The sequence below is a fragment of the Belonocnema kinseyi genome, chromosome 8 (genome assembly GCF_010883055.1).
Source record: "Belonocnema kinseyi isolate 2016_QV_RU_SX_M_011 chromosome 8, B_treatae_v1, whole genome shotgun sequence".
NCBI lineage: Eukaryota > Metazoa > Arthropoda > Insecta > Hymenoptera > Cynipidae > Belonocnema > Belonocnema kinseyi.
Window position 1 is genome coordinate 89,862,223 of NC_046664.1, and position 22,544 is coordinate 89,884,766.

Below are 22,544 nucleotides of genomic sequence, written 5' to 3' on the forward strand. Positions count from 1 at the left end.
AGAGCTCCAAGGAGATTATGTTGAAAAATAAAAAAAAATTTACCCAAAAAAATTGTTTTTATACTTCATTCTAAGGACTTATTGAACTACCCTCGTATCGTTTTTACGGACGGACAGGATGACAGGCAGACATACGCGAAAACTTTATTGTCGGCTCAAAGGGGTCTCAAAACGCGAAGATCTCACAGTAAATATTAATACTTGAAATTATATTCAACTTAATTTCAGATTTGACTTAAATTAAGAAAGTGCCTGAATTTAAGTGTGCAAACTATCTTGAATAAAGCACTAACTTTTCTTAAATGAGAAATCAGCATTTTTCTACTGGAATAAAGTAAAGTATCCTCCTAAATTTTAATATTCAGTTCTGAGGCATGTCGCTCTTCAATTAAGAATATATTTATACATGGCCACGAACTGTATAGTAGCGCCAGCGTTCTGTAACGTCATGCAAGGTAGTACGAACCTGGAATTCAGGAAAGGTATATTCCATTATTTTAGGTGACGAAAGCCTTATAGGTTATTTCAGGTTGCCTTCAACTTACTTTCAGAACTGAATATTGAAATTTAGGAGGATAATTTACTTTGTTCCAGCAGAAAAATGCTGATTTCTCATTTAAGAATAGTTAGTGCTTTATTCAAAATAGTTTGCAGACTTAAATTCAGGCACTTCCTTAATTCAAGTCAAATCTGAAATTAAGTCGAATATAACTTTAAGTATTTATTTTTACTGTGTGAGGTGTGAAACTATGTACAATCCTAAAACTTTTTCAATCATGCATGATGCCCGTGTAGAACATTCTCGGGGACTATTCGGGGCAACGTAATCTAGCTCTATTCTGCCGTTCTTGTGAAAATGTATTGTAGACGGTTGGTATTAAACATTATTTCAAAAACTGTCTAAATGGCGAGAAAAAATGTGTCTTCTTATTGTACTTTTTTATTTTTTATACTTATAAACACGCAGGATATTTTTGGAAATGTGCAAACAAATATTTGGATTCAAAACTTAGAAAAGCTGTTGGTCCTGATAGGCTAGACAGCACCCTATTCGGACCCGAAAAGGCTGACTAGAGGATGTCCTGCAACAAATTTTATCATTACTTTATTCTGTGTTAGTTTTGATATTTTTAAAGACCCTAATTCTTTTTGAAAATGTACCCAAAAAAATTTTAATGATTCAAATAGAAATTTTTGGTGTTTAACGGGCTAGCCAGCACCAGATTAGAACACGAAAAAACTAACAAGATGATGAGGAAAAAAATTCTTTTTTTTTAATGTTTATTTTTCGCCTTTTGTTTTCTTAAGCACCCTGGCTATAATTGTAAATGTGCAAAAAGGTATTTGGATTTGAAACTTTGAAAATGGTTGGGTCATGACGGACTAGCCAGTACTTGATTAGGGACCGAAAATATCGTCTTGATTAAACAGTCTAGACAATATCCTGAATAGACACAAGTCTGCCGCAATAATTTTCTACACGGAATGGGAATGTAAAACGTTGTGAATTGATGATTCCAATTTTTAATATTCAAAAATAAAAAACTACCAGGAAAATGAAAAGCTTTGAAAAGAGGGTTCGGAAATTGGCTAACGGAATTTCTAAATCGTAGATGTGGCCTCAGGTGGCGCTACGTGTACGAGGTCCAGGAAATCCTATTTAGTCCTAACCGCGTGCTACCGGCATCTCAGTCAGTCAGTCGCTGGTCGTCGTCGTTGTAAGAAGAGTTATAAGCTTCCGGTTGAAAACTCACTGATAGACACTTAACAAGCAATTGTTTGTGAATTTCCAACCTATTTAGCTGAAAGTGATTGTTTCAAACTAGCACTCCTCTCTTCGCTTTTAAAGCTAAATTTCAAGCCACTTGGCAGTGAACATCACAATTTGCGGCAGGAAATAAAGTACTCAGGTACGTTGAGATTTGTGAAATTGATCGGCCCCACACCATCATGTCTACCTTAGAAAATGCGAATTTTATTGTTCGCCTATTCTCTCGTATATGTATACACGAATTGAACGAAATGTCCTTTTATCGTCCTCTGCATGTACAAAGCGTGCAAGAGTATCAAATTTCACGAGCACTCGTAAACATTATTGCCTACTTTTATTAGATTTAAAACTTATATCTACTAATATCGAGATCTGGGTTTTAAATACTTTTTGATTGAATAACGTAAATTTAAGATTGACAGGAGAATGAGAGAATCAATTTTTGTCTGGATCCAATCTCTTTTATTAGATTGTATAATAAATGGACTCGTTAAAAATATTTTAATGATTTCGACTTAAAGCGAAATTACAAGTGAATCGTCTCAATTAATTGCAATGATTCGAAAGGATTGAATCTTTTAAATTGCAGTTTTAAGTGTTTTCAATTTTAAGGCTGTATTTTTCGGAGAACATAACCACATTCTTAATTATAACACATTTTTCAAAGACAAATCTGCGACTCAGCAAATGTTTATTTAACATATCTGGTTCTTTAAAATATTATCTAAAATTCTATTTGCATGATTATCGTATCAAAACTCAGTTCAGGTAGTTGTGTCACAAATCAGACCTCTGGCAAAAAAGTTTCGATGATTTCAAGAATTGAAAATATATTATCCGTCATGCCTCATAAAAAAAAACATTATTTTGTATGAAAAAGATTAAAACTTACAAAAAATAATTATTTTAAAAATATTCTTTGTAATTTAGTTATTTCTCAATTTTTCTGCTAACCAACTTACCAATTTTAACAATAAGTGAATAATCTCCAAACAATTATTTGTTTGAAAAATGTTTTCTAAAAAAAATTGTTTCAACGATTTCAGCAACACAAAAATTCACTTTCAAAATTGGAAACAGTAGAGTCGTCGAGAATGTTTTCTCCGAAAAAATAAGCCATGATTTGTTTCTAGCTTATTTTAGATAAAATTAGATTTAATAGAATTTTAATTATTATAGAATTATGTTAATTTAATTAATTACTAAAATCATTAATATTATTAATTATTTCGTAGAGAATTTTAATGTACAATCTCTCAGAGATTATTATTTATTTATTATTATTATTATTATATTATACAGCATGCCTTATAAAAGAAAAAATATCATTTTGTATGAAAAAGATTAAAACTTACAAATAATTATTATGTTAAGAATATTTTTTGTATTTCACTTTTTTTAAATGTTTCTGCTTACCAACTTTCTAAAAATCGTTGGATTTTTATAAATTATGGCTTATTTTTTCGGGGAAAAAATTCACTCTTAACATTTTGAACGTTCCTCATTTTAACAATATGTAAATAATCTCCCATCGTCTGTCTTAACATCAAACACTGCATCATTTACTGCAGTCCCTAAATAAGAATATCTAGAATAATACCTCAAATATATTCTTAATTAAAATCTCACTTTTAGATCGTACACGTCTCAACTTTCCGCTAAGAAGGAATAAAACCCAATAATTAAAATCTAAAATATAATTAGAATTACTTACATATTACAGTACTTTTTTCTTTCAGTAATAATTCAATTCCGACAAGTATTTTAAATTCTAAAAATCTTTAAAGTAAGGAAAAGTAGAAAGAAACTCTATTTCCATATTATGCTACGGGCAAGTGTTCGATTTGCTCGATCAATTATTTCCGGGAAAATTTCCATTTCCATCTCATGATGGTCAACAGTTCAGTTTTTGCCAATGAGCGTGAATGTCTGACATAATTTTCAGATATTAAATACTAAACTATGTATCAATTGAAATATAACATTTAGAAGCAAACATTATTTTACATTAGCATTATTGATTTTGTCGCAACCCTGAATTATATTAAAATGTCATTCGATTGTGCATTATTAAGGAAAGGAAAAGAATGATACATTTAAATATAAAACTGTAAAGATCAGAAACAGTTATTAAAATCATGCTACGCACAGATAAGGAGAAATTCGTGTAATTGGCGACGATCGCGATTGGCATAATTTTATCGATATCTTGAGAAATGTGTAAAATTTCTATTTGTAGAAACTTCATCTTTGGCTTTTTATTTATTCCATATAGCTTGCTGAACTGATAAGTACATGTAGTACAATTTTTAGATTAATATTGCATAATACGTTATCATGTCAGAAGATAATTCAAGATTTCCTGATTTGTGAAAGTGGAATATTCTGAATGGTTTACAATCACTCGGCCTTAACCCTGAATAATCGAACTTGACTGAACCGTCAAACTGGCTTTGATGTGTGAAGATTCCCGTCTTCTATGGATATGATCTCTAATTATACGCGTGCCATTGAACATCTGAAGTATGTGTTAAATAATTTTTTACAAATTCAACATTCAATCTTGCTTGTAATTTATCTTCTCTATGCCAAAGTAAATCTTTTCACGAAGTTATTTAAATTTTTGAAAAAATCGAAAGCTTCAGTTTGCGCATGAATATTCTAGAATCGTAATTTTGCCACCGTGCCTATTTACCTCAAAATTTTTAACCCTTTAACCGTGTGGGGGGGGGGTCCAAAGTGAAGTTTGGGCCGACCCCCCCCCCCCCATACGGTTTACGTTTGTATTTCGACAGATGACCCTTGACGTAAATTTAGTATTTTTCTTTTTTTTCTGTACCAGCGAGAGTCAGGTGAATGCACTTATTACTCCTTATAAGTCAAAGTATAAAAAACCATTATTTATTACATTTCAATCAAGTTCGAACGATAATAGGACCACGAACTATAACAAGTGCATTTACCATACGATTTCACTGTATATTATTTGAATAAAAAAATCATGGTCCTCTGTGTAAATATTTGAATAAAAAATAATTGTTTGTTACTATATAAATGGTTTTTGCATAGAACAATGTGTATTATTCTATCAAAACTTCCTACATTCACACCTAAAATAATGCATGAGTTCATGTTGAAAATTAAGGGTTTCACTTCCGTCAAAATTTCTTGCAACATTTTTTCATTGAAAGACACACTCTTCGCCTTTAATTTTGTTTTTGAACCGTTCAATTTCGTTCATTTGTCTTTGAGTTATGAATTTTTGAAAAAAAAAACTATTTTTTTCCGAGTTTATTTGTTTATTTTGTTAATTATGTCAACAATAATTTAAAAAACACATTCCAAAATTGTACCGTTAAGTAGAAGATTCAAACAAGAATCATGAATTTCTTCAGGTTTTTAGGAACACGTTTTTGAATTTTTTAAATCATCGGGTCGAATCCCCCCCCCCCCCCTACGGTTAAGTAGTGCAAAAAAGCCCTACGGTTAACGGTATAAATTCACTAATTGAAAAAGTTTTGTACTTATTTTTAATATTTCGTCGGATGAAAAAATGCGTAAGTTCATGTTTATTAAATCGTGTATGGAAACGCTTCATGGAAAATGTAAAGTCGTTTATGATTAATGTTCGTTAATATGAAATTATAGTTTCACTCACCCTTTGGTTAGTCTTCGGTTCCCTACGGCTCACCTTCGGGTGCAATTGCATCGAAAACTGTAATGTTTCTATATTTTCCAGCTATTTTGTATTTATCAACTCCTCAAATGAGTGTAAATTGATGAATATCGAGCAATTACAATTATACAAAACTGTATGAATCTTTTTATAAGAGAAAATTGTCGAAGATAAAATATGTAATTGTGTGCGTATATATCAGTGAAGTAGCGTTTTGAGAAAATTGAAAGCAAACAGTAAATTTAAAAAAATACATTTCCTGTTGGAAGTTAAATAAAGTTTAATTAAAAGCATAAAAAAATGAAAGAAATCCTGAATTTTTAACAATATATTTCATAATAACAAATGCAAATTAGTTTTTTATTTATTATTGACAGAATGGTCTCTTTTATAGCATCATATATGGTTTGTGAAGAAAACAATCTAAAAGTCTAATTTTTTTCAAAAGCAAATTAATCCCATTTCCAATTACATATTAAAAACCGGAAATTATGATTCTTGACCTCGCTTTCAAACCACAGCTACAAAAACGCGAATATCTCGGAAACTTTAAGCGAAAAATGCAATTATGTCATTTTAGTATGCATTTACAAAATTTATGAGGTTAGAGGTTTTAGCATGATTTGTAATGAATATTGATGTACGTTATCGGTCATGAAATTAACTATTATTCGTTTCCATGATCACGTTTTTTTTGCGTGTATACACACTCACCTTTCGCTAAGTAATGAATTTTAAAATAATCTCCATGCAAAGGCATTATACGATTAATCATCCGAGGAAAGCCGATCTGAGATTTTTCAAATGCAAATTAATTCAGCTAAGTGATTCTGAAGGTTATAAAACAAAAAGCATACTCTAGTTCATTGAAAAGATTCAGAAAGTAAAAGCATGTGAGGTAGGAGGTTGACTTATTCAAAGGGTGGCAGATCGAAAAGGATTAAGGGACATTTTCCCGAAAGTATGTTTATTTCATGCAAAATTCTATAAAAAAATTAGATGCACATTGTGTTAAAGGAGTTTTTCGAAATTCCGTTTTCTACCATACTAGTTGAGGGTGTTGCGTACAAAGAGGGGGTACGGGACACACGACTTATCCCTTACAACAATACACCAAACTCTTGCTTTTAGTCCAGTGTGTATTCTGAATTAGGGGGGATCAAAACGTAAACAGTCAGGGCCGCCTGAACCGTTTCTAATTTGAATTCATGATATTGTGCACTATAGTCGATTGAATACTCGCACACTGCGGCCCTTCCAAAGCGACAGTCGCAACTGCTCTCTCCCTGCTCTCCTGAGAAATGGCATGAGCCAGCAGTTCTAGGAAGGCCGAAAGCGGGGGGACTAAAAGCGAGAGTCCTGTATATTTATGACTAGATTCACCCTATTTTATTTCTGGTATAGATACAGCCAACAGGATGATTGTTTTGAGTCAATTCGGATGGTCAAAACTTTTGACCATCCTGATACGCCTGCTGTAAACAAAACAAAGCGATTAGGGTAAACCAGACCTACAGAGGGAATTTCTAAATGACAAAATATGTGAAATAGCTCGCTTAGAAAAATTTTGAATAGAATTACATATTTCATATAATAACAATTACATCTTTGTGCAACAAATATAAATAAGTTGTATTTACCATATTTCAGTAAGTGCATCTCATACTCTTTATAATTAAAGTACACGTATTATATTACAAATGTGCTCGTAATTTGTTAACCTACGATCTTCTGGTTAAATCAGCGTTAATATTTCTGTCAGTGTGTTCAGTTTCATTTAGTATCGAAGTTTATTGATACTAATATATGGCTTTATTAAAAATTGTGTGCAAATTTAACAATTTTTAACTGCTTAAAAAAGGAGAATCGTCGGTCAAACTGTGATATTTTCGCAGTCAAACTTTCTTAGCCTCAATTCAGTAATATTTCAGTTCGGAAGTGGACTTTTGCTCTTTCCTTATGTTGGGATTTGGTTTTTAGAGAATGTTTTTATGCTCTATGGTAAAGTTGCTATTTTGTCTCTTACCCCTTTATGGTGTGCCACTCTTTATTTTTATTCCTTTTACCTTCTTTCTTTTTAGAAATTGGCTCTAAAGAGACTATAAGCCCAGTTTTCAAGAACTCTTAATTTTTACACGATCAACGTGTGCCTCTGAAATTTTGTTGGGAAAGTTAAGGGTGCAATTCTTCGTAACAACCTGTAAATTAAGGTATTTTCGGCGATTTTTTTAGGATGAAAATAATAACGAATCTTTTCAAAACTTTTGTTGTGTTCTTGAAGTATAAAACAAATGTATTTCAGCCTGATACATCAATAATATTTTGATGTATAAGGGTAGATGTTCGACATGTCCAATTTCGATAGGTCAATTTTCCATACTTCTAGATTCTCACACATGAGTCTAAGATAAACAAATGAAAAAGATTTTTAAAGTTTAGATCCTTAGTTAGTCGGTGATAAAAAAAATTTCGAGAAATATTAATATTTCACTAAAATGGCGGCCATTTGAAAAATTCCGATTTTTACTCAAAAGTTTGCTTGATTTTTTTTCAATTTGGAGTGCTTCACCGACAAATGGAACATTTCAGCAATCTTTATACGAAAGTTCAAGTAGATCCGTCGAATACTTTTTAAGCTATAAGTCGGGCAATTTTGAAAAATGTCAAACCGAGAAAAACGTGTTTAAATATTTACATAGTGACAATTGTCTTTCGGGTTCCAATCGTTTCTCGGCCATTCCGGGAGCATGCATTAAGGCCACTTTTCTTCTTCGTGGAGCTGATTTATTTCCAAAATCATATGTTTTCGGTATTGCTGATTGACGGCGATTTTTTTTACTTACGCGAGGCTAGACCTTGTCTGGGTTGGATTAAGGCCCGACCGACAGTGCGCTGTTTCAGATATAAGGAGCTCAGCTCAGCTCTAGGATTTTTACTGTAATTTTTCTAGGATACCAAGATATCGGTTGAGCAACAAAAAAAAAACCGATTTTTTTACCCGCTACACGGGACTCTCCCCTTAACGTTCGTACTTTAGGTTTTAATTTTTTTAAATAAAGACATTAAACGTCCCCAGAGTTTTTAACTACTTCAGGGTTAACAGTCTTGTATCTATTTCCCTGTATTTTCCCTTTTTTTTAGATATTCCTATTTTCCATGCTCCCAAAAAACTTCCCCTTTTCTCTTTAAACGTATGATATTTGAAAATACAATGAGAAAGCACATGCTTTTGAAAAAAATGTAAAGCGGATACATTTTTAAACTGGTTAAAAATGTGAAAACCGAAAACAGAAGTTGTTATTCAATATAAAATTAGAAAAGTTAAAAAATATATAGCAATTTTAAAAAGAAGTATTAGAAAGTAAACAATTTTTAATCACAACTTGCAAGGTTAAATAATTAAATTTAGAATATTCTAAGATCATCAACTACAAAGGTAAAATTTGTAACTTGAACAATTTTAAGTCAAAATTTCAAAATGGACCTAATTTTAATTTTTAATTCATACTTCTTTCAACGACTTCAAATTAAACTATTTAGGATTAAAATACAATTTTAGCTAATAATATTTGTTCGCTGAATGAATACACATTAAACATATTTGAAATCTGAAATATTTTAGGCGCTCCAACTTGACAAATCTTGAAAGAAATATTTAATTATACGTATAAAAATGGTTTATTTGACAAATTTTTCATGTCGTACTTTTTTATGTCTCCATTACTGGATTTCCAGCCTAAGCTCATTTTCATGTTAAATTTATAGCTTAATCTTTCCCCCTTTTCGAGAAAAATTACTGTCTTTATCCTTTTTTGAGAGTTGAAAATGTAACATTCAGCTTGTAATTAATTCAATTTTAAAAAAAGTTACAAATCAACTTGGATGTTCGTATACTTCCCTGAAAATTTCTAAAATGTTATCAAATGCCAATAACTTTCAAAAATTTCTTTCTCAGAAGTCTCGGCTTAAAAAACTTTCTATGCTTTTTTTGGATTTCTTTTTTTTGCTTCTGCTGCTCGAAATGCTGGAATGCCCCAGGTGATATAGCTGTAGGCAGAAACATGACATGCGTGCGGTTCGCAATAGCTCGCACGCTTTTCAACGAGTTTGGTTGAAATGGTACGAGTCGCGTGATCGCCGTGGATTGGACGAGAGAGCTCAGCTGAGCTCAGGGCTGCCGCTGGTTCGTGCACTCGATGGTACCACATTTCCAGAATGTCTATTCACTGAAGTTTCTTCTCCTTCTCTTCTTTATTATTATTGTTATGTCCTCTCTTCTTCTACTATCCTACATCCCTTCCTTTTATTTCTCCTTGTTGGTCCTTTTGTCCTTGTTGGCAACTATTCGCGAAGCACGTAGTTCTGAGGTGCTTTTTACGTGGTTACATTGTGCTTGAGCCTGCAGATCTTAATACACCAGGCAAAAATGATAGATTATTCCCTGACGCAATTTCTCGTACCTTTCCATATTAATTGTATCGCATGAATTCATTTTTTCGGCCTATTTCTGATAGGTCATGACTTATTTCATTTGGTTACAATGGCTTGACTACTGAATGGAGTGTCATTTGCCTGTATAATTTTTAATTTGGCAAGAGAGCATATAAGATAATTAACATTCAGTAAAAAACATCAATGTCCCAATTTGTTTTTTGATTTTGTCAAATGTTGGTAATACAGATATAATCCAAAATTGTAATACAAATTTAGTGCAAAATAACAATACAGAATAGCTTTCATAAATTACGAGACCCAATTTTTGCCAACTTTTGACCCCCCCCCCCCCCCCCCCCCCCCCCCCCCCCCCCCCCGCTCTCCTGAAGAACCACGTGTTTTTTGAAAGACCACTCAAGTGAAATTACAATACTTGTATTAAAATATAAATCGACTTCGAAATTTACAGTTTCATGCGACATACGACCCACAAAAAATGCAGAAATTTTTATGAATTTAAAAATATAAAAGCTCGGACGTTAAAATCTTTAAAAATTAAAACATCTGCCAAAAACTAATTAGATTCAGACTGCATTTATTATATAGTTACAAGAGACATCTTTAAGTGTAAACCTCGGTATCGACGAAATAAATTTAGATGTTTTTTCATATTTAACTGTTTTATAATTTAATTTTATTCCTTGTTTTTGGTAGTTTGGATTTCTCAAAAGATACATATTAATTTTAGAGAATTACAGTGAAACCCTTGAATAGCCCTCTCTTCTATATCCCTTCCGAGAATTGACGCCGCGCCACAGGTAGGTCTAAGAGGTGCTGCGTGGGATCTGTGGTTGTCACTCAAGTGAACACTCAAGCGTGAACAAACAAAAGCGGAGGGGGCTAGAATGAGTCAGTTCCCACCCACCGTCAGCCCCAAAGTCGGCGCTATAGAAGAGCTTAACTGTATCTTATGAATGAAAATTGTAGCTAATACAATGGGAAAAGCTCTTATTCGGTGTCTGATTGGAAAGAAATTATTTGACGCTGGTAAAAGTGATAAAAAATAAGATTTCTCAGGAGCAGAGAGATATAAGAGCGTATGTTATTGTATCCCTAAACATTTTTTCAAGGATTGCTAAAATTCTGAGATATTCCGCATACAATAGGGAAAAATATATAACAGGTATTATTATTATATCGTTAAGCTATTTTCCCTTTCGGGGCAGGCGTGACGCACTCGGCGAGGAAGGGTTTAATGTGGGTGTGTGTGTAGGGGGAAGGGGTATAGGATTTTAGATTGATCTAGAATTCCCGTGTTATTTATTTGAATAACACGTTTGTTTCTCAACACTACTCCTTTTCAATCTCTCTAGTGATCACCCCAAGTGAAGAGCCTCACAAGAAATGAAAAATTTAAATCAAATTTTACTCATAGAGAAGTCATAAAAAGCCTTGTAAACTAAATGTTTTATGTCAAAATCCGAGTCAGTGTTTGTTTAAACAATTTTTTGAACAATTTCATTATTTATTCACAAAAAAATTAAATTATTTTGAGCATCATTTTTATATTTATATTTGATACAACTTTTGAATCAGGGAATATCTCGAATATTCGATTTAATAATTTTCTAATAATTTTCACTGAAAAAAGTGGTTCAGCTGGATTTCATCTTCCAAGAAAATATAGCTGGGTCGCTCAGATTTCTAGCTGTTATAGCTAAATTTACAATCTAGAAATTATCTAGGTGATGTACCCAGATAATTTCTAGATGGCAAATTTAGCTAAAACAGCTAGGAGACAAAGCTATATTTTATTGGAAGATGAAATCCAGCTAACCATTTTTTCAGTGTTTGGTGGAACTTTTTCGCTAATGTAATCTGTAAAATTTTACCCGTAATTACTTAAATTTTATCAGTTTTGACCATTTTGATTTAAGCATCCAAAAAACATAAAAACACACTCAAGTTGATACTCATTACCACATTCCAACACTTTTCTAATAAGTAAAGTAGACATTGTTCAAATGAATGATTGTTCTGATTATAAGAAAATATAAAAAATGATTTTAATAAAGATAAGTTATTCCTTCCGCCTCATATTTATGTATATTACAATGTATGTTGTTATTTCGTCGAATTGAAGCGATGAAACTATTCATAGCCTTGTTAGCAATTTTGTTTAAAATATTATTTCTGATGCCCCGGTTTTGAAATTTTCATCTCATCTCTATTATATATTTTTATTCGATTTTATGTTGAATATCCCAGAATTTTGGTAATCCTTACAAAAAATATGAAGCGGTACCAATATTATGCTCTTATATCTCTCTTCTTATAAGAGATCATACATTTTATGACTTTTACTACTATATTTCTTTTAAACTAATTCGTATATTTAAAAAAAATCGTAAACTACGAAAATCCCATTTTTATGGAAATTTGACGCTCGCAGCCTGAATGATCGGAATTTGTAATAGAATGCTCCCAAATGTATCAAGAATAAGCCGACATTGCTCATTTTGGCCAATTTTTAAATTAATATTTGAATCTTTTATCATTTAGTTTATTCATTGTTAAGAATAAGTTAAATGAAGAATTTTACGAAACAACTTTATCTTTGACGAGCGCACAAGTCTAGGGAATGTTTCTACGCAAAAATCAAGTCGATTCGTCCATTATTAACAGAAAAATCTGCCCGCCTCGCGGGCACAGTCTCATCGCGCGCTACGCGCACGGCTCACTGCGTTCGCGAGTTTGAGCGCGCCTAGGGCGCGCGACGGTTGCATCTTGCGCTTCGCGCTCGGATATTTATTCTTTGCATTTGGAATGCTTGAAAACAACTTTATCAAAAAGATCTCTTTTAGATGACAGTATTTATATGCGTCTTCATATTCTGAATTGTCTACTTAATTAAGTATAGTCAAAGATTAAGTTTCTCAAAGCTCTGTAGGCTTTGAGGTACACATTCTCATCGTGCACTCGCGCTGCGCACTCAATTTCCGACAGACATTTGTAAACAGGTTTTTTTTTCTCGTAAATTTCGTCGTTTTTCCACACATTTTTTTTTATTTTACTTTTTTCAATGTTATTTTTCACGAATAAAACAAAAAGTACGCGTCTTATCAAGAAGTGATTCTTAAAGAAAATGTAGATCTTTTTTGGGACAACCATTTTTATTAATTCATCTTTTTTTGTATCCTACATAGTTTGTCCACAAAATGGAATTTTTTATTTTCCATTATTTTTTGTGCAATCAAAATTTGAATTTTCGATTTTTGAAGAAAATCCAAAAATTGTTTACGATAATCTTGTAGGGATTTAAAAAAGAAATGTTTTTCTTTTTTTGACTTTTTTTCATATCGTGCGTTTTTCGGCTTCAAATTTTGATTTTCGGTTGATTAACAAAATTTTGAAAACACTATAACTCTGAGAATTTTATTTTGATCGAAAAAAGTCATAAGGATAAGTCGTTTGTTCTTTTCAATACTATAAATACCGTACATAGAATTTTCAAATTCGGCAAAAAGTGATATCAAAAATTTTCAAAATGCGCTCACTTTTTGAATTTTTATCAAAAATGGCTGGTTAACGAACTCATCCTTTCTTTTAGGACCTAGAAAAAGTGTGCTAAAGATGGATTTGATTCGTTCTTTTTTTCGAGAATTATCGTGTTTACGGACGGACAGACATACGCCATCGTGAAAACCTGATTTTCGGATTCAGGGGATCTCGAAACGTGGAGATCCGTTGAAAAAGTGTGATGTCAAATTTCTGTCAATTCTAATACTTTCTCAATCATAAATGATGAGAATGTAAAAATGGCAAGTTGATTATTGCGTTGTAAATTGATTCTTTCCTTCGATTGACTCTTTGAGTGCGTCATCCCCTATCTACTGCCTATTGGGCCGTGACGAGCCAAGCGCACAGGAAGTTCTGCAAATCTGAAATCCGGTACCTTAATTATGATCAAGTTAGGCAATTTTGTTAATAAACTTACGAAAAGTGCAGGTTATTTTCATTAAAAAATAATAATTTTTAAGAATGCTTTTTCATGCAAAAGTGATATCTATTTTTTATATGTAACAAATATACGTGTATCTAAAATAATTTTTATTAATAATCACTATTATTATGTATAATTTTTTGTGTTAGAAAATCATCATTACTGAAAATACCTTACCCAAAGTTGCAACTTTTTAGGAATTTTTTTAACAAATGGAAACATAATGAAATGCTTTTTTAAATTTGAACAATTGCTCAACATCTTATTATGTTGCAAACGTAGTACTATAAACTTATTATTTGAAACAATGGCAACCACTTTTAACAAAAAGATTTACGATAATAAGTCGCAAATCGAGATTTTAATTCTAAATCTTAATTTCAATGACATATGCGAGTTTGCATTTTATTATAATTTTATATTTTATTACTGTATTATGATTTTTCCAAAAATTTATTATCAAAATTTGCATTTATTCATAAATCAACATGTTCTCAATCTTAAAATTAATGCTAAATTTAGATTTTCCATTAGATAATATAATTCTATGTACTCTTCAATCTGCAGAGATATTATTTTTATACAAGCACTTATTCAACAAAATGTGGTTTTCTTAAAATTTTACACGATCCCGACCTCCGACAAGGTTGCAACTCGACTTTAATCGTGAGGAAAGTATTTTTTAGGTATATCTGCAAAGTTTCAGGAAAATTAGATTTAACATCAGATTTCCTCCCTATTTATTTTGAAATACTTTTCATATAATGCAAAAAAAATCAATTAGAATTAGCCAAAAAGTTCGACAAAATAATGTACAAATTTTATTTTTAGTATAATGACATGACCTAAAATTGAAATCGAACTGAAGTTTCACTAATAATCACTCACTGTTAAATAGTTATTGACAGTGACTGACTAATTTGCCTTCAAATCCGTTCTTTTTAACTAATTCGAATTTAAAGAGATTGCAAATATTCATTTTGGAATTATATCATATTATTGGATTTTTAAAATTAATATTATTTTGGTAGTATTGATCTGCTTTAAATTTTATGTCTAGGAAACAAAAATCCATTCACTTCTTTTGAATGGGGTTTGAGGGATTTTGAAATTGCGTACCTGTCACTAGAATTCCAGATTGCCGCTAATTGATTTTTTAAAGACTTTTAGTCGTTATCATTTTTGTGACCAACTTATCTGCCGCAAAATCCTTTACAACATCTAGAACTGAAATAGCGAAAGGAATATTGTAGAATTGCTCATGATTCTTTTAATATTTCGATAATTTATCATTTTAAAAAATCATGTGAAATATGGCAGTCTAATATAAAAAAGTCGGTCTCATTCAAAAAGAAGGAAATTGATTGAATGTGACCTTGCTTGAAATGATCATTGCAGTACATGGCAGATTCGAAGCTGCTTGAGAAAATGACCGATTCACGTAGTCGCAAACCGATTCAGTTTTAACTTTCTGAATGTGAAAATGACAGATACGCAATTCACAGAGTCGTCTTTTGAATGGATTCTTTTTTCCTGCGTGTCTAGAGAAAAATAATTGGTACTCTTGTATATTACCTCGTTAGCACTTGAAGTTTATTTATTGATCTCTGCCGTAATAATTAATATCTCCCGTACTAAAGAAAAACTTACGTAACTGACTTCACGATTATGGTCTATTTTCTCATAACTGAAAATGTTAACTTCCACCTAAAAGGACAATGCAACTTACGTAAGATTTTCCTTCACTGTTCGAAATATCTGGGTAAATTTTCAACCACATGTGGTTGAAATTTTATACAATTACGGTGATTGTAATTTTAACTACTTGTGAATGAAAAATTCAACTAAATGTAATTGAAATTTCAGTATAGCGAAAAAAATTGTATTTGACACAATTAGTGAATTTCAAAGCAGGTATAATTTTTCAGGGAATTGAATACACTGTAAAAAAACACGTTTTAAAATTACACGTTTTAAAATTGCACGCTGTACATGGTAGAATTCCCCAGACTGGTAAAATTACCGACTGCGCATAAATTTCTATTTTCTAAAGAAAATTTCTCCACTTTATAGTGATTTTAGTTTCGTCCGTATAATATTCCATATTTGTGTGATTTTCATGATAGTGCTTTTTTTCTCTCGTTTGTTCGCGCGTTATGAGCGAACGTACATTTTTGTTTGCAAACTTTATAGCTCACTTTCGGCGAAAGCATAAATGCGAGTGACTAATTTTAAATTATAAATTTTATGCCATATAAGCTTGCGTAATTATAAATATATTCTTAATATGATCTTAATCACTTAAGTATTTGAGGTTAAGTTGGTATTTTGGAGAAATTTTCCACTTTCAGTTGTTTCATTTAATGTCACATATTAAATTTTAGTTCAGTTGAGAATTTTACACTTTTGTACAATTTTAGACAATTCTATACTAATTTCACGCCGCTGCGCGTGAGCCCACTTTTTACATATGTTTAGTGTACTAAAATTCCATAACCTTTTTTTACAGTGTAGGTTTGATTCAAGATTTTTAAGTAATCTTAAATACAATCCATAAAGATTCCATAAAAATACTGTGCTTTGCAATTCAGTAACTGTACCAAAATGATTGTGATAAGGAATCGTGAATTACGTCGTACGTTTCTGCCGCGAGATTCATGAGATTAATAGGGTGCTTGTATAATATTTAGAAAAATAAGCAGCTTTAAAGAAGAAAAACATAAGTTACCTTGCAATTATATTACCATTATGGATTTCACGTCCGCTCATAAACCAACTTTTCGATATTCGTTTTTGTAATCATAACCCAAAAAAGCATACAGCAGTTAGTATCGGTAGTATGAATGAAACTTTCTCATTGGAATAATATTATTCCTACGTAACTTTTTTTTCTTCAAAGCTGCTTCTTTTATTAAATATTATATTATGTCCTTTGTTATTTTTATGGATGTCACGACACGAAGGAGTCGTAGGACATTGTCACGTTGGGGTCTGGATTCGTGAGAAGTATGATGACGCATAGGTGCATGCGCATCTTCATTAATTTTCAACTACATTTTATTGAATTTGATTTCAATTCTGTGAATGAACGAGATTTCATCCAAAAAAGAGGTTGAAAAGTGATTGAATTTTCAACATATTTTTAATAGTGTAGTACGGCAGATATGAAGTTTATCATAATCTCAATACATCTTTTAGTTTTAATTAGAAAAATAATGACTAATTAATAATTAATTATAAAAATGAACTTAATATTGTAAAAAAATAAAGCAAATCTCGCTCAGCGAATAACACTGTTTAAAAGTGGAGATATTATAATCTTGCCCAGTATAACATTTATTTCCTCGGTACACACTGTACCTTTTAACACTCTCAGTTAGCACTTGAAATAGTACGAAAAAGGAGATGTTAAAATTTTACACTGCAAAATTGCACGATCTACTTTGTATCGCACTACCAATCGCAGTATGAAAGGGCTAGCTTACAAGTTGTAAACTGTATAATTCACCATTTTTCATTCACAATGGGAAAAGGCGACGTTTACCAGCTTGTAAGTGAAACATTACAATGTGAATCAGTAATTTAAACAGCGCGTACCAATTTTATTCCTCTCTACAATGTCAAACTGTAATAGCTGCTTTATGTACTGCTACAAATGGTATTTCGACTAGTATACTTTCAGATTACTGGTTCACACGGCATTCAATACTGTGAAAACTGCTCATTTCACAGTGGGAACGCTTTAAACCTCAGCTTTACAGTTCGAAATTGTACATCTTACAGTCTACTTTTTTCCGTGTACTGACTGACCTGTTAGACAAGAATGCCCGAGGATGGCTGGGCAATGTTAACAATGACCGTTCAAAGTTCGAAGTAGCGTAAAACTGCATTCTCAAATAGACATTGTCTTTTCATTCAATTTGATGGCAAGACCAAAAAACAGAACTTATGTTTCTATTAAGGTATAATAGACATTGTCCGGAATGAGAGGGCAATGTCGACAGTGACCAGCCATTTTCGAGCATTGACCGATTTCGGTCATTGCCTTTAACATATAAGATTTCACCCTGTTTCCCCAGGAACACTTATTTGTCTTATTTATATCATGTTTTTATTTTCATCAATCACAAATTTAATGGGATCTGTAAGGCAAATTTACCGAAACTTAAAAATACGCATACTTGCAATAAACTCGACATTATTTAACTAGATTACATCCTTTTAGATAAATTATGGCTAAACACAAATTTTAAAGTACTGTAGAAATCTTTAAACTATGAAAAAAAGTATTTTTTTGTGGGTTTTTAAATTTAGACATTGTTCTGCCATTCTTTATAAAAATTTTGAATTTATTCATAATGGAGAGTATTTTTTAAAAATGTATTGTTGAAGAAATCCTGTGCATATTAAAATTAAGAAAATTAATTTTCATGACTAAAACGGCCTATGTAGAACCTATAAAGTCTAAACTATATTCTTCAAAAATAAAATAAAATGTATGGAAATATTTTTTTACCAAACGGAAGGAATTTAGGGGGTAATGTGTACAAAATTAGAAATTTAAAAATCATTTGAAATTAAAATATCTACAGAGGGATATTTTCAATTTGACAATTTGAAAAAGTGAACAATATTAAATCTTTTAAGTATTAAAAAAAGTTTAACTGGTAATGCTGAAAATTCAACAAATTTCCTCGACAATTGAATTTTTAAATATGACATTTTGAACCAGTGAAATCTACATACAGAAACTCTTAATTTAATTCACACATTAATTTTATTCGAATAGATACATCACGGAAAACTCATACCCACCTATTTAATTGTCGCAGTATATACAAGTCCGGCAAAAATCATGTAGGACAAATAATTCTCTTCCTGCGATATGTTAAATTCTAATGAGATTTATATTCACATTTAGGAATTCTGAAATCACGAAGTCTCGCGTCTTGTAAACCTAAGGACAGATCATTGTTTCTATTGACATTGTACCTATTAATAGTTGAAATGCACCTTTTGATCCGATACAAAGGCAATGACTTGAAAATTATACAGAAATTATTTTTTTACATAGGTCTTATATGTAAAGTATTTGAATGAAATAAGTTTCTTTGTGATTCAGACGCAGTTGCTCATCATACGGTTCCTCGTTGTGAATCAAAGTTCAAAAAAAGAGCGGATGTAGAAAAAGAATTCAAATTGGAAATAAATATTTTAAACATTCTACACGGAAGAAGTAAATTGTCAAGAAATTAAAAATAAAAGGCCCAAACCAGAGAGGTTTACAAAATGTTCGTTTACTTTCAAACATAAAACATAAAATCATTTTAATGTATTTAATTTTGTTTTTATTTAAAAGCTTCTCATGTAAACTTTTGATAAGAACGCTTTTTTTTTACATTTTTCAGTACTTATTACTTATTTAAAATTGGTTGACCATGCCGACTTGCCATGCGAAATTTGAATGGGTCCCCATTATAAAGACGTCAGTTACATGAAACTGCGCATTTGACACATGCGCATATAGTTTATTCTATTTTTGAATGATCGTCTATCCGAATTGTTACTAAAGGTTATATGGATTGATTACATAAGTGAAATGATAAATTACCAATATTGCTTTGTATTTGGATGTGGTAATACGACAGTTAAATGAAGAAATGCTTAGTTTTATGGCTGTTGGCTGATCAAAACACTACAATTGTCCATAAATTTTGATACATTAGTATAGATATAAAAAAATGGAACGCCCATTTAACTGATGTCACAACCACCACGAAAACTGCTAATCCCGCATGTTTTCTTTTTTAAAATTAATAAAACATGATATTAAACACAGATTTCGAATCTGAAGTCCAAATTTAAAACTTCCAAATGTCGGATTAATATAATCATCTGTAGCACCTGAAGGAGCATTTCGCGTTAAAAAAATCTCCCAACATCCCTCACAATTTTTGAGAAAAATATATTTAGAAAAAAATGGTTTGTATACATAACTCCATTCGTATGGGCTCAAGTTTCGTAAGATCACTTTGCTAATATCCCTCCTATACTTTTATGACAATAAGAATCTAATTGATCTGAGGTTCAGGTCACCTGACTTCAATAGTCATGCCACTTTGCACCTCGCTTTACCGGGAATGTCGTTTTATGCGTATAAACTATAAAGTTTCGACAACTAAGCTTTCTGGGTAAGTCTTTTTCAGAATGTAACTGCATATTCATGTATCTGACTCTTTTATTCACAGATTAATTAACATGTGTCGATTAAATATTTATTGAACAAATTTCAAATCTATTAATTTAGGTTTAAACCACGATTATTAACAATATTTAAATTGAAACATTTGTAGTTCGAGTTTGAATGAAAGAATTAAAGGTTCTCCCGAAATAAAGGCCTAAGTGTTAAATTTCGGAAACATTTTCCATTGGATTCTAATTTGTTTGACCTAAAACATGGTTTTGTAGAAAATTATGGACTAGTTTCATTTACAAGTAGGTCCAAATTCATGTTTTGTGATTTAAAAAAAAGTATTAGGGTAAACCAGGCAGCAGCGAACAATAAAATACTTGACAAATGCTTTGTCGGTAAAGTAAATACATCATTTATTCGGCAAAAGAACTTTTATTGCTTGCTGCATATCTTTAAATGTTAAACTTTTACAATGAATAAAATACAAACGTATTAAACCGTAGAATTTACCCATCCTAAGATGTTTCTATTTTTATATAAATACTGTGGTTACAATTATTGCGCTCGCGCTGCCCCTATATGCATAGCAGCGCCATCTCAATATATTACATTAGAAATAATTAAATTATTAAATAGTTTTGCTTACAATAAATAATACATATGAAAACCTGATAGGCAGTAGTGTTGGACTCGAAACGAAAAAAAAGAAATACGCATCAATTCCACGCCTTATTAACTTTATACAGAGCAGTTAATATATTAACCGAACTATACAACACTGCCCCGCAGCCCCAGTCTGTCCTTTTCGCCTGATCTTTTCATGATTTAGTCGAGCTAAGTAATAGTTTGAAAATACTTTTTTCTTCTTTTTTTAATTAAAAGATGGAAAAGTTATGCAACACTTTGTGTATGTGTGCATGGAAAAGGTTCAATGGGTGAACCATGGCTGAAATTTGCTCAGTATGTGATACGAGTGGGGTCAAGGTGGTTGAAGATAGGGAAAATCTTTACCCACTGCCAGTATTCATCCGTGGTCGAGCTCAAGTACTTTTATTAGACTTCAAAATTTTCGTAGTTGGACACAAGCTACCAAATTTTTTGTCCTTTCGAAAGAGGGTTACTGGACAGAAATTTTATTTTTTTGGTCTTTACTCCAACATTTTGCACAGTAAAATAGTATAAGCGCCAAATTTGGAATTCCAAAAGGGCATAATTTCCAAGATTTGGCACAGAAAAGGGGCATAAGCGCGAACATTTGGCAAACCAAATCTCATAAGCGTTAAAGTTTGGAATTTCCAAAAGGCCATAATCGTCCAAATTTGGCAAACGAAAAAGGGATTAGCGCTTAGACATGTCATTCCAATAGAGCATTAGCGCCAACATTTGTCATAGAAAAATGGCAAAAACGCAAAAATTTGAAATTCCAAAAGGGTACAAGTGTCAAATTGAGCACTCTCCCCGAATAAAAATGCTTCGACTTGAGTTCGACTTGAATTGACCACAATCAAGACATGCTGAAGTAGAAAAGGTCGATTTGAGCATGTCTCAGTTTTGAGGCGGAGCCAGGCTTCAATTTATGTCTTGGAGGCATGTTTCTATGTCTTGAAGATATAAATTTAGCTTTTGAGTCAAATTTTTATGAATTACAGGACAATCGCTTGTCTGAACACACTGTATAAGATATTCACAGCTATCCTAAATGATAGGATTATATGGGCAATTGAACCTGTGTGGCAAGAAATGTGTGAACAACGAGGCTCAAAGAAAGGCGTAGCCGGATGACGGGAGAACCTGTTCATCGATCGATGTGTCTGCAAAGATGCAGCATTCAACCAGCGTGACCTATCGATGGCCTGGATTGATTATCGGAAAGCTTTCGATTCGACATCCCATAGACTTATCATCTGTCTTTTGGAAATCTTAAAGGTTCATCCGCAAATAGTTGGGTGCATAGAGAGATTGATGCCGCTTTGGAAAACCAGATTTACTATCTCATCTGGCAAAAATCGTGTGACAACTAACAAGGTCACATTTCAGAGAGGGATCTTTCAGGGCGACACCATAAGCCCACTCCTCTTTTGCCTTACATTATTGCCACTATCTCTAGCACTGCGCCATTCCGACGGGTACTTGTGCGGCAAACCTGCAAATCGAAAGTACAAGGTCACTCATGTATTTTACATGGACAATCTTAAGATCTATGCTAAAAACAGAGAGCAACTGCATCTAGCTCTGGGGATTGTCGAACGATATACTAAGGAAATTGGAATGGAATTTGGGTTAGACAAATGCGCCAAGGTTTATTTGAAGCGAGGAAAACTTAATGGCATTCCTGAAGATCATGAGCTCGTTGATAGAAGCGACCTACGACATCTTTGCGCTGGAGAGACTTATACATACCTGGGCGTGCCACAGAGCCGCATTCAGGATGTGACATCTATAAAGGATACTCTCCGAAGCAGATACA

The 22,544-nt window shown here is 32.1% G+C and overlaps 1 protein-coding gene across 1 annotated transcript in view; it reads left to right on the forward strand.

Moving 5' to 3' along the window:
* Positions 1-1,692: 1,692 nt before the first annotated feature.
* LOC117178871 (acyl-CoA Delta(11) desaturase) overlaps positions 1,693-22,544 on the forward strand; it is a 67,034-nt gene continuing 46,182 nt past the window's right edge. The window contains exon 1 of the mRNA XM_033370384.1: positions 1,693-1,910. The gene's annotated coding sequence lies outside the window, so the exon portion shown is untranslated. The remainder of the gene's footprint in view (positions 1,911-22,544) is intronic.